The sequence below is a fragment of the Pogoniulus pusillus genome, chromosome Z (assembly GCF_015220805.1).
Source record: "Pogoniulus pusillus isolate bPogPus1 chromosome Z, bPogPus1.pri, whole genome shotgun sequence".
In the NCBI taxonomy this organism is placed as follows: domain Eukaryota; kingdom Metazoa; phylum Chordata; class Aves; order Piciformes; family Lybiidae; genus Pogoniulus; species Pogoniulus pusillus.
In genome coordinates this window covers 39,512,678-39,525,993 of record NC_087309.1, presented here as the reverse complement: position 1 = coordinate 39,525,993, position 13,316 = coordinate 39,512,678, and the positions used below count along the sequence as shown (strand labels likewise).

The 13,316-nt window shown below is 40.4% G+C and overlaps 1 protein-coding gene across 2 annotated transcripts in view; it reads left to right on the top strand.

Moving 5' to 3' along the window:
* Positions 1–13,316, top strand: part of ARB2A (ARB2 cotranscriptional regulator A) — a 401,267-nt gene that overhangs the window by 93,766 nt on the left and 294,185 nt on the right. The gene's annotated exons all lie outside the window — the stretch shown is intronic.

Below are 13,316 nucleotides of genomic sequence, written 5' to 3'. Positions count from 1 at the left end.
ATTTAGGAAGTCTGGAAATGGAAAAGGCTAAGCTACAAACACACCTTTACCCCACTGTAACAGATTCTCTGCTACCCTACAGGCTGAGCAGAGAATCTTAGGGAACAATAGCCTTTACTCATGGAGTAGGGAATTGGAGATGATCCCTTGCTGGATTTCTCTGTGGCTCGGCTGCCACCTAATGCTGCAAGCAATATCCAATAGTGGATCCAAACGGCAAAAGTCGAAGGCAGGTGGAAAAGCTGCCAAACTCAGAAGTGTCTCAAGCACTTCTTCCACAAGTGAGATGTACTAGTTTGAAGCAGGCTAGAATGTTTTGGTGAGAAGGACTAGATTACAGGCTGTGGAAAGAAAATAATGGTGATGTCTACTTCGCTCACAGTCTTGCTGAGAAGTATAGGAACAAGAAATAAAAACATTAGCTAACCACTCTCGGCATCACTGTCGCTGGGGCTGCTGGCTGAACTGCATCTCTCTAACCTCACCCTCCATTTTGGTCTAACCCACTTTGCTTCTTAAGCTCTGGCCAAACCTCCATTCTTCCTTGGGACTGGGGTAAGGTTGAGAGGGGTAGAGGGAAGGTGAACGGGTGGTTGAGAGCCCCTCCTGAGGACTCAGGTTTCTGGGAGGGGAGTTGTGTTTCTGTATTACCTTTTACCTTGTATATTTCTGTATATTTCTCTATATACTGTAAATATCTGCTTGTATATTGTGCTAGCTGTAAATATAAGCTTCATTCACTTTCCAGAGCTGGCTGAGTCTAGTCTGGGTGATTTCTAAAAGTGTGGGGAGGTGGGGAACACCCAAACCATCACATGGGATGATTGTGGAACGATGCTGCCTCAGTAGCAGCAGCAGGGGAGAGCCAAACTATTAGCATCTTCCCAGCTTGGAATAGCATCCAGGAAGTTGGCTTGATATGGTCTGAGCGTAGCTGGGTCCGGGTGCCACTGTCAGCAATTTCAAATGGACCCCAAGACTTGCCAAGCTTGCAAATTTGCACAGAACAATGCAAAAGTGAAGAGAACTGTCCAAAAACCAAGAGCTGTGCAAAAAAGTAGGAGCCATCCAGAAGTGGGGACAGTCCAAGACAGGAACCTCATGCCTTTTCCCCTTGCTCTATTTATGCTTTTCTAGACAAAGTGTCCATTTGCCCTTTTATACTGGGCATGAAAAACCCAGCCAACCACCAGCCTGATTCCAGTGTGGGCTTCTACACGGGTCAGAACACGTGTGGAAAAGGTGCCTTTTGCTGTTCCCCCTTCAAGCCTGCAGTGCCGGGGTGGGGGGTGGGGAAAGCAGTTTTCACACCTTCTACTCCTTCCCATTCAAACCCACAGCAGGGTGGAGAAGGAAGGAATTTGGAGTGCTCCAGAACAGAGCCCTTAACAGGCAACAAGCTGCAGTAGAAGGCACTACAGAAATTGATGATGATTTGAAGTGTTTTCTTTTACATTTCATTAGATTTGTACATACTCTCACTCCACGTCTGTTGTAATCTCTTGATAACATGAGTTTTCATAATAACAGCAGGCTTTTTTGCTGGGCTGGTACTGAATTTATTAGAGGCACAGCCTTTTTTTTTCCAGTTTTGCACTGAATACTGATTCACTCTGATTCACCTATCAATACTTGACAGTAAGAAAACATTTACATTTTCATGGACTCTGTTTGGTTGTATTTTCATCTGCACAAGAGACTGCACAATTTTTAGAAATGGAACTCTGAAGGTGTACTTCCTCTCTTGCATCCAGCTACCTGAGTGAAACTTCTTGTATTAAACATTAGATTAGCCTATTTCAGACTATTTCTGTTGCATTTACCAAGTTAAACTAATGTTCTTCTCTAAATATCAGGGTTGTCACAGAGACTGTTACACATTTTGCTAAATCAAGTTTATTTTTTCCAGTTGGCTTTAAATTATTCAGTATAGAAAATGATTCCCTTCAAATATGTTTTCCAAATGGTTCTTTTCAAACATGCCGGTTTTTAATGAAGCAAAGAAGGAAGAAATGTTAAAATATTAGGCCGTAAAGTTACTTTTTTTCCCCCCTTTTTTTATATAATCCACTAACAAAAGCACCAGACCACACTTTTTATGGCAAAGAAACTTAGTCATCACTTCACTTAGTGAAAGAGATGCCTGTCTTGCTCTACCATAAAGTTAATTTTAAATCAAGACTCAGTGGCAGGACAAAAATTACTTTTTAGAATGTAGTGAATGTGAGATAGGTGTATGGTAGGTCTGTTATTGGAGGTTAAATCCTAGAGTGCAAGTTCCAAAACCTTCCCCAAGAGATCCAAAGAACTCTTAGCTACTTCAATTTTCATAGCAGTGCTTTTCTGCTCACGTTTTTGTTCTTTTCCTAGAGATGCTGCTGCCCTGGGTAATATAAGATGTTGAGCATTTAAGACTGAGATGCTATCCCTAAATTAACAGATAGTCTTGAGGGAATATTTCTAGAATGGAATTCCTATTTTCTTTCTTACTACTTATTTTATGCCATGATTGTGCCAATGTGGCAGACATCAGACCTATGTCCCTTCAGATGTTTATTATCCTTAAAAATAGGCTATAGGTTACTCCACTTTGAATATTTCTTAAAAAAAACCATGGGAAGTAACTCAGTGTTTCGTAAGAAAATATATTTTAAAAAATGTAATCATTCCATGACTTTGGGACATCAGATTTTGTACTCTTCTCTTTTACTTCCCTTTTTCTTAGCGCAGTTTTTTAGTTTAGCATTCTTTTTCATCCAGCTACTGTAAAACTCATACTCTCTTTTTTTCACCTTAAAACTCAGGTAAATGTACCACAAAATGTTTGCAGCATGTTGAGGTTTTCTCCATGCAAAATGGAGATGACATTGTGTTATATTAAATGTGTAGCTGTTTTTTGGTATCCTGTCATCTCTGTGGTGGGAATTGGGTGTATATCTGGTTAGATAAGGTGATGTTTCATGGAAGTCAAACCACACTGAAGGTAATTGAAATCATTATGTGATGACTGAAAAAAAAAGAATACAGATAATTACGTGCTGATATCACATCTACTTCATGTACAGATTGTATAAATTACTCTTCCAAATGCAGGAAATTGTGGCAGAGTGAATATAAGGACTTCAATTTTAGTTAATAGTAATAGTAAAAATTGCATCCTTTTTAGATTTTTTTGGTGTTCAGTCCTCTAGCTGATCTAGTCACTTCTTTCTCCTATGAAATGAGAATAACTAGCCTATAAAATAAATGGCCTGAATGGAAATTGTGATAACTCCTTGTGCAGCATTGCTGGTTTGAAGTAAGGAATTATTTTCCTTGATTTTTCAGTGCTTCTTCTAAGGAGAGGTCTCATCCTCAAAGGAAACCAGCAGACCTTATCAAACCTTAAGATTACAGTGCTGATGACAGGAGAACATGGGTATTTTTTTTTTTCTAATGAAACTATGTGAATTTGAAATGAGTAATAGTATCTAGGATTTGAAAATTCCACTGATCTGTTGTGTGAAACACATGCAGGTAGCTTAAAACAGTTCCTAGAGACTGTGTTTTTGTTTTTAAAATAATTATACTGTAAAACTACCAAATGTCTGTTGTGCAGATACTAGTTCAGAATTATCATCTCTACTTAAACCCAAACAGATAAACAAAAAGCCCTCTAGGAGATGAAACTCTTGTCCTTTTCACCACTGCTTTTCTCTGTGAGGAGCAATGGGACCACTACAAACAAGCTGCAGTGCATTTCTTATAAAAACTGAAAATAAGGATACAAAAGCTGGAGTGTAGAGTGAGCAGTGGGTTGAGCAGGATGAACTGCTATCCTACGCAGAAAGGGAAGAAACCTGTTTCTCTCTGGGACAACACTTCTGAGGGATAAAACCCCCAAAGTTTCTCTTAAAGCACTTATGAAATAAGGACCCAATGTTGAGTCTTAACATTTATCATGCTTCTAGTGGCTTGGGGCCAGTACACATTGGAAAGGAGAGATCCGTGGAGAAATATCCCAGTGGGAATTGGAGTAGCTAGAAGTGTGGTTTTTCTTTTTATCTCGGTGATAAGAATGGACAACAGAGGTAGTGAGGGACTTGGAGAGCATGTCTTAGGAGGAGAGGCTGAGAAGGCTGAGTCAAAGGGTGGACTGGATGATCTTGAAGGTCTCTTCCAAACAGATACATGTATTCAGTGATTCTGAAACCTTACTGCTTTCTACCACTACCTGAAAGGAGGTTGGAGTGAGCCCAGTGTGGGCCTCTTCTCACAAGTAACTAAAGACAGGACAAGAAGAAATGGCCTCAAGTTGTTCCAGGGGAAGTTTGGGTTGGTTATTAGGAAGAAATTATTTCCTTTAAGAGTGGTCAGGCTTTGGAACGGGCTGCCCAGGGAGATAGTGGAGTCACCATCCCCAGAAATGTTCAAAAACCAAGAAGATGTTGCACTTTGGGACATAATCTAGTGGTCGCGGAGGTGTTGGGTAGAAGGTTGGACTTGATGATATTGGAGGTCTGTTTAAACCTTAATGATTCTACAGTTCCTATAAGCAGTACTCTTTCCATCTTTTATTACAAACTCTGTGGTGTATATTCAGTCCTGTGTGGAGTAGGTGTTGCGAGCAGCTTTCAAGGATTTGTGTGAAGAGGTGAGATTAATGCGTTAATTCTGAAATTAAAACTTGATAGTTTAAAAGATACTTAAAATTATGAAAGGAGATGAAACAACTAGGTGGAGAACAGATTGCAGGAAAAGGAGGAGGGAGAAAAGTGTATACAATGTGAGAGACAGATATGTGTAAATACATTCAAACACGGTAGGAAAAGACCTGCTTTAGAAAAACAAGTATGGAAAAGACAAATGTGCTAATATAAAGCAGTAAGACTAACAAAAGCTTATTTTAAATAAACCAAATACATGCTATGAAGATATTTGAAACAAACAGAAAAAAAATAAAAGATGCCAATTTCCTATAAGTACAATAAGAAATAAACATTGTGTGGGTTTTGTTGTTTTGTTAAAACAGGAACTTGTGTCCTCAAACTTTCTGCAGTGGGAAATTGTGATTTTTGACAGAAGTAGTTATCTGACATGTGAGAGACTGAAGTTTCAGTCCCACCTCTGGGAGTGAGGGCCTATTCCACTTGCAGTAGCACATCACTGAAGCTATTTCAATTTTTTATAAATAAATAAATGTGAATGATATAAATAAATGCCAATTGCATAAAATAACATAAGAGAGATTTTAATCTGTCCCTTCTGTATTTTGTGTGACTAACTCACTTCCCATAGAGTCAGGCTTTTCTGAGAGCATAGACTGATGGAGTGCTTCAGGTTGGAAGGCACTGTAAAGATCATCCAGTTCCAGCCACCCTGCCATGGGACAACTCCCACTAGACCAAGCGGCCTTGTCCAACCTGGCCTTGAACACCTTCAGGGAGGAGGTATCCACAGCCTCCCTGGACAACCTGTTTCAGTGTCTCCATGCTTTCAGGATTTTTTTCCTGATCTCTCACTGAAATTTCCCTTCCTCAAGTTTCAAAGCCATTGCCCCTCATCTTGTCACAAATCTTCATCGAAAGTCCCTCCCCAGCTCTCCTGGAGCCCGTTCAGGTGCTGGAAGACTGCTCTAAGAGCTCCTTGGAACCTTCTCCAGGCTGAATAATCCCAAATCTTCCAGCCTGTCTTCATTGTGAAGGTGCTTCAGCCCTCTGACCATCTTTGTGGCCTCCTCTGGACCCACTCCAGCAGCTCCATGTCCCTCTTAACAGTTTTTATTTACTCAGTGACTGAAGCAGTGCCAAGAGGAGATAGTGAAAGACCAAGGTCCATTCTTTAGTTTGATTGATGAGACCATTTACCTGAAGTGATAAGGATTTAGGATTGATGTGCCTGGTTTCATGCTCAGAGGTTCCTTTGTTCTCTGGGAGGACTTCGGTTACAGCCTCTGTAGAAGGAGGAGGTTATGAGGGAAGGTATGCATCTTCATCTTGATGCTGAGTCATCACAACCCAGATGGAAGAGATCTAGAGGAGGACCACGAAGATGATCAGCGGCTGGAGCACCTCACCTTTTGAGAAAGGCTAGGAAAGGTGGTTCAGCCTGGAGAAAAGAAGGCTCTGTGGATACTTTAAAGCAACCTTCCAGTATCTGAAGGGGTCCTACAAGAAAGCCAGGAAGGTACTTTTGACAAGGGCTTGTAGTGATAGGATGAGAGGGAATGGATTGAAGCTTGAGAAAGGGAGGTTGAAACTGGAGAATAGGAAGAAATTCTTGACAGTGCAGGTGGTGAGACACTGGGACAGGTTGCCCAGGGAAGTCATGGATGCCCCCTCCCTGGATGTGTCATGGACTTGATATCTCACATATATTGTTGCAGAAAGATGTTAAAATGTTTCATTTATTTATCAATTGGCAGTGACAGAGTTTGTAATAATCTCACACATTATTAATATGCTTTATATATTTATATAATTTAAAAATATTTAGATTTTTTGGTACGTATATATATACATATCTAGGTAACAATCGTAATCTCATTTGGGCATTCTAATACTTTACTAAAAGTAAAATGTCACTAAAATGTACAATAATATGCTATATTGTTTTATTTGAAATATTAATTCTCTGACTCTTGTAATCTCATTTACTTTTATTCATTCCATAGGACCATAGAACTAGTGACATTGCTTGTAAAGCCCATCTCAGTAGAAGAAACTCGTATTTAGCTCTGTCACTTTTGTGGGGATTAATATGAAGAAAACTTAAGTTGCAAAATCCTTATGTCTTTTCAGATCTTGACAAACACAAATTGCAGTATATTTTGAAATAATTTGTTGCATGTAATTGTCACAAAGTAGAGCATTCCCTGGAAAGAGAGTTAGATGGGATTACATCTATTCCTTTTTAAATATGTTTTATGAGGAGTGGCTAGCCTCTCACATGCTGATTTGAAATACTGATCACCAAGCAGGTAAAAGAAGTTGCATAGTTGAAAGCCATATTAATTGATCATGAAATAAATAATAGTGCATCATCAGCTGTATAAGAGTTAATAATTACTAAGTCAGAAATTCAAGAAAAGGTTAAAAGCTTAGGCTAATACTGAACTGACAGGGTATGTGAGCCCACACCAGCCCCCATGCCAGCAAAGAAAAACAATGAGATGACAGCTCTACTGTTTGGAGAGAGCTTGCTAATGACAGCTTATTCCTTTATGATTTCAACTCTTGACAGAAGACAGGTCTGCTTGTTGCATCATGGCAGATGTATCATTACCTTCTGGCCCTGTCATGACTGAACTGGGAAAAAAAACAAAAAACAAAAGCCAACCCACTTGCAGTTCTGAAAATCCAATTACCCTTTGGAATTTAGCACATCCTTTCCACGATGCCTGTTACTTGCTGTTGTATTAATGGTGTTTATTACATTCTTTAAGAGTTTTCTGTGCTATGTTCATTTGATCATGTAAAGATACATCACAGATTGCTTTGTCTTCCTTTTCTTCTGCTAGCTGTCATGTTTTAGAGCCCTCAGCATGTCCTGGTAGTTTAGTCTTACTTTGTCCCTGACCTAAGAAAAATTATTGCTGGTGATATTTGGATAAATGCAGCTTGAAAATTTTTTTTTTTTTTTTTTTGTCCCTCCAAACCATTTGAGCATTCTTCTCATTGGCTAAGGACAGGATTAAGAATACACAGTGAATGTTTAAAATAATCATGATCATTTTAGAAACTAAGTTTAATAAAAATGGGCTTTTTTATGCATAATAGCAGGTTTTTTTTTCCCCTTTTCCTTCTTCCCTGCCCTACTCAACTTGTTGGATACCTCACTGTGACTCTGGAGACTTAGGAAGGAGTAAGAGGGGGTGTGGATTTTTGAAAGTATGTCAAAAGCCTTGGGGTTTGAGTATGATTGGAATTTCAATAGAGGTTGAGATGAGTTTAAATGCATAGAACACGAACATAAAAATCTTGTTTAATTTCTGTCATGTTGTTCTTTTTTTAGTCACTCTGATGTCTTTTTCAAATCTGCTTTTCTCTCAAGCTTTGTGGTACTATATCCAAGATCTGGGGTTTTTTTTCCCCTTCTTTGTATTTCGTTTTAACTGCTGATCCCTTTTCTGTCATGCTTCTGCCTTTAATATCAGCTGAAGCGGTCTGAATTGCTGAATCAAAGCCGTTTTGGGAGAGAGACAGTGTTTAAGATTGTGCAGGGTGAGATTCTCTGGGTAGAAGGTAACACTTCCTGCAGTTTTAATCAATGCACTTGACACTTTCAAAGGCAGGAAAAGCCATGACTTGCTCAGGGGTTAAACTTTTAAAATAACTTCCCTTGGGAAAAATGCCATCAATAAAATGGAATAATTAGTTGAAGATTCTTGAGTAGCCTCGGTTTAAAAAGAAAAGATTAGAGATAGGTCAGGTTAGCACTCCTATTGTATTTTCCCTCTCTTTTGTTTTTTAAACTGTGAGCTTTTGTTTAAGTGTTTGCAGCATTGTAAAATCAGTCTGCTTTCAAAAATAATGTCATCCACTTAAGGCAATGCATTAATTTTGTAATGTGTTACTGTCTGTGTCATCTTAATCATCGTAAGAATGGAGATAGAATTCTACATAAAAATGCATCTCCAGGTTGGCTAGCTCTCTCTTTTCCTACACTTGTTCTGCAAATAATAATTTTAACTAACAGAAAACATTTGCAACTTTGAGCCTTACAATATAAGCTCAAAACATAATATACATTAGCTAATTTAAAAAAAAAAATCAGTTCTGAATGGCATTAATTCAACATCCAGTGCATAAGTACATTGATATCTATAGGGATGAACAGTTTTACTGTGAAATTAATTATGAGAAGTGAGATGAATCTATGTTTCACAGTCTTAGGGCTTATGAGAAAATTGTGGGTTTTCTGACTTCTTTTGTTGGTTTATTTGTTTTGTTTTATTTTTACCATGATTTTCAGTAAAGCAGATATTTTGAAAGGGAAAACCTAACTGAAAATGGTGCTTTCAGTACACAGTGTAGTATTAGGTGTACTGTGCAGAGTATTGATAAATAATGCATGAATGGCCTTGGAATAAAATATTCCTACCCTTTCTTAATTATTTACTTAATTGCACTTTCTTAAAGGAAATTAAAATCACTGACGGCACTCTGGACACAGTAACTGAACGTGACTTTAGCAAGTACACAGTCAACATTTTTCAAAATCACAGTGTGCTAGTTTGAAGCTAGCTTGAATGTTTTGGTGAGAAGAATTAGATTACAGGCTGTGGAAGGAAAACAATGGTGATGTCTGCTTCCCTCATAGGCTGACTGAGATGTGTAAGAACAAGAATCAAAACATAGATAAGGCACTTCTGCTGGGAAACTGGCTGAGCTGCATTTCTCTCTAGCCTCTCTCTGCTGTTTTTCTCTGAGTAATCCACTTTGCTTCCTAAGCCCCTGGCCGAACCTCCATTCTTCCTTGAGAGTGGGGTAAGGGGTCGGGGGGGAGGGGGAGAGAAGATGGAAGAGTGGCTGAGAGCCCCTCTTGGGGACTCAGGTTTCTGGGAGGGGAGTTGTGTTTCTGTATTACCTTTTACCTTGTATATTTCTGTATTTAAATGTAAATACCTGCTTGTATATTCTGCTAAGCTGTAAATAATAAGCTTCATTCACTTTCCAGAGCTGGCTGAGTCTAGTCTGGGTGATTTCCACAGTGTGGAGGGGCAGGGAACACCCAAACCGTCACATCTTTTATTTTGACACTCCAGCTTGGGGCAAATTAATTTTGAGTGATTGTTAATTAACTCTGGGAATCAGAATAAAGCTATTTTACCTAGTGGGGACTATTATGTGGCCTGTTGTCTGTTTTCTTGTTTATAATTGAATCAAAGCACAAATTGGTTACTTTTTGTTTAATCTAATTTTGAAGAAGATCAAAGCTAAACTTACATCCATTTTTTAGAGTTGGGAGGATTTCATCCTTGGCTATATAGGGTTTAACGTCACTGAGTCCTTTACCAGTAACATTACAGAAAATAGAAGTATTACTTCTTCTGCTTTATCTATAGCCCTAATGAGAGTAATCTTACCTAAGACTCAGGTGGCTGACCCTTATTCTGAATGTTATTCATGTCAGACTGTGGTATTTCTGTTGTGTGTGCACGTGGGTCTTGTGATTTTGGTTTTCATATTCATTCTGGCATTATGTAAGTGAAATTTGAGTGTGATGCAATAAACAAGCAATAAACAAACCAGCAATCCAACTCAAAACACTGATAACTCGGGGGGCAGAGCAAGGGGGGGGCATCACTACACCTCCTCCCCTAAATTCTGGGAAAGCTGCCAATGTTGCTGCCAAAAATGATAACATGACCGAATGCCCAGGAACACAGGGAACTACCCAAACTCAAGATGTTCCTTCAACTAATAACACTAATTGAGCCAGTTCAACTCCCCAGGCAGCAGCAAAAAAAAAGTAGCCCTAAGGCCGATGTGAACTCACAGTCCTCTGGCCAGACCCCCAGTAATTCAAAACCGCTAGTGGAGTCGTCAAAATCCATCTCAGCACAGGTCCTCTTGGCACCTGCCAAGGCGAAAGTTAAGACATTTGACGAAGAGTGATTCAAAGGAGGATTTAGGGGAGGGGACTTCTAGTGCACAAGAGGAAGAGGAGGAGACATAGTCTTCGAGATTTGGCAAACATGCTTAGATCTCAGTACTTTGATGAGAGGAGCTCTGTGAGGTTGGCTGTCAAGAATAGAGGATGGTTCCGATGACTTTAAGAATGCTCTTAGGACTCTGGCCTGTTTCTAGGCCAGAGACAACCAGAACAACAAGAGGAAGAGGAGAAGGATGACATCCAGGGTTCCAACGATCCCCTTAGAGAGGTCAGAGGAGTAAGAAAGGAATACTCAAGGGAATCAGGAGAGCCAATCCTAAACTGGCTAGTGAGATGCCATACTATTGGTGCCAATGCCCTACAGATAGGAGGCAAGTCTGCCAAGCAGCTAGGACCACTCACCAAGGAGAGTGGAGTGGACAAATACCTAGCAAGTCCTCTTGGTAAGGTTAGCTTGTGGACACACCTCCTGTTAAGTGTGGCTATGAGATATCCTTCCCGAGATGATCTACTATGGGCAGCCAAGAAGTGGAACACCATTGAGCAGGGAGATAAGCTTCCAGAGGAGTTTGCTGAGAAGAAAGTGCTCTATGGAGATCATGGCACACATGAGCCTGATTATATTCCTCTTGGAACAGGTCTCATGAAGAAGCTTATTAAGCTTGCTCCTTCATCCTGTGCTAACTTCTTGTCTAGCAGGTTTTTATCAAGGAGTGATAATGGAAGGTCTTTCACTGTTGGTGAATTCACTGACCAACTCAGGCAGATAGAGCACAGCTTGTCACATTCTCCTGTAGTCTCTGCCATAAAAACTATGACTACAGAGATAAAGGGGATGAAAGATAGCATGAAAGAAGTGAAGGAGGATCTTAAAACCTCCATTTCCAATCTGACAAGAGATACCATCCCTTCATCTTCTGAATAGGTGCATGTTTCTGCAATCAGGAACAGATGCCCACCTCCTACAAGGCCATTCCAGCCCAGGAGGAGACAAATTCCACCTAGACATCAGCAATCACGTGCGTCACTGTGGATACTTATGCGTGACCAATATGGTGAGAACATGAACAAGTGGGATGGTCAATCTACTTCAGCTCTTTCAAAGACAGTCAGAGAACTGCAGAGTGGCAGAAACAGAGGCAGCAATGCCAGAAAAGTAGCTGTCACTTCTTCAGCTCCCAAGAGCAACTGCAGTTATTCCCATAATTGCAATTTCTCTCACAACAGCACCAGTCATTGTGTACACCTCGCATGCCATGTTCAGCATTAGGGGTGCCCTGCCTCCAGCCAGGAGGAGGAAAGGGATAGTGGAGAGAACTGAATCTATTGGAATGTATTCATTAGGTGGCCTGGCAGTTCAAAAGTTCGGAAATACAGGGCTTTAGTTGACACAGGTGCTCAGTGTACTTTATTGCCATCTAATTGCAAAGGGACAGAGTCCATATCTATTTTTGGAATCACTGGTGGATCTCAAGAGTTAACTAAGATACAGGCTGAGATCAGTTTAACTGGTAAAGAGTGGAAGACACATACTATGGTAACTGGTCCTGATGCGCCTTGCATTTTGGGAATTGACTTTTTGAGACAAGGTTGTTTCAAAGATCCTAAGGGTCACAAATGGGCTTTTGGAATAGCATCTGTAGAGATTGAGGATGATAAATTGAAATTGTCCATTAGACCTGAACTTTCAGATGCATCTGCAGTTGTGGGACATCATGACATAGAGGATCTGGAAGTGCCAATTGCTACTCAAACTGTGCACCACAGACAGTACAGAACTAACCGTGACTCTTTGTTGCCCATTCATCAGCTGATTCGTCAATTGGAGAGTCAGGCTGTCATTGAGAAAGCTCATTCACCTTTCAACAGTCCCATCTGGCCTGTGCATAAGCTTAATGGAGACTGGAGGATGACAGTTGATTTTCATGCCCTCAACGAGGTGACTCCACTCATGAGTGCAGCTGTGCCAGACATGCTGGAACTCCAGTATGAGCTGGAATTGAAGGAGGCTAAATGGTATGCAACCATAGACATTGCTAATGCTTTCTTCTCTTTTCCCATAGCAAAGGAGTAGAGGCCTCAGTTTGCATTCACTAGGAGAAGGATCCAGTACCAGTTCAACCGTTTGCCTCAGGGGTGGAAACACAGCTCAACAATCTGTCACTCAGTCATCCACAATGCACTGGAGAAAGGTAAAGCTCCAGAGCACATCCAGTACATCGACGACATCATTGTGTGGGGCCAAACTGCTGAGGAACTCTTTGAGAAAGGTAACAAAATCATTGACATTCTGTTGCAAGCAGGTTTTGCCATTAAGAGAGACAAGGTCAAAGGACCTGCCAGAGAAATTCAGTTTCTGGGAGTGCGGTGGCAGGATGGTCGCCGTTACATTCCTCAGGATGTGATCAACAAAGTCTCCACCATGGCAATTTCCACCAATAAGAAGAACACTCTATCTTTCCTGGGTGCAGTGGGATTTTGGAGACTACACATTCCTGGTTTCCGTCAAATTGTCAAACCTCTGCACAACGTGACTCGTAAGAGAAACAATTTCTAGTGAACAACAAGCAGCCTTTGATCAGATAAAATGAGAAGTAATCCATGCAGTGGGCTTGGGATCTGTACAATCTGATCCAGACATTAAAAACATTCTGTACATAGCTGCCAGTGACATTGGTCCAACTTGGAGTCTTTGGCATGCAGTCATCCACTTGGTTTCT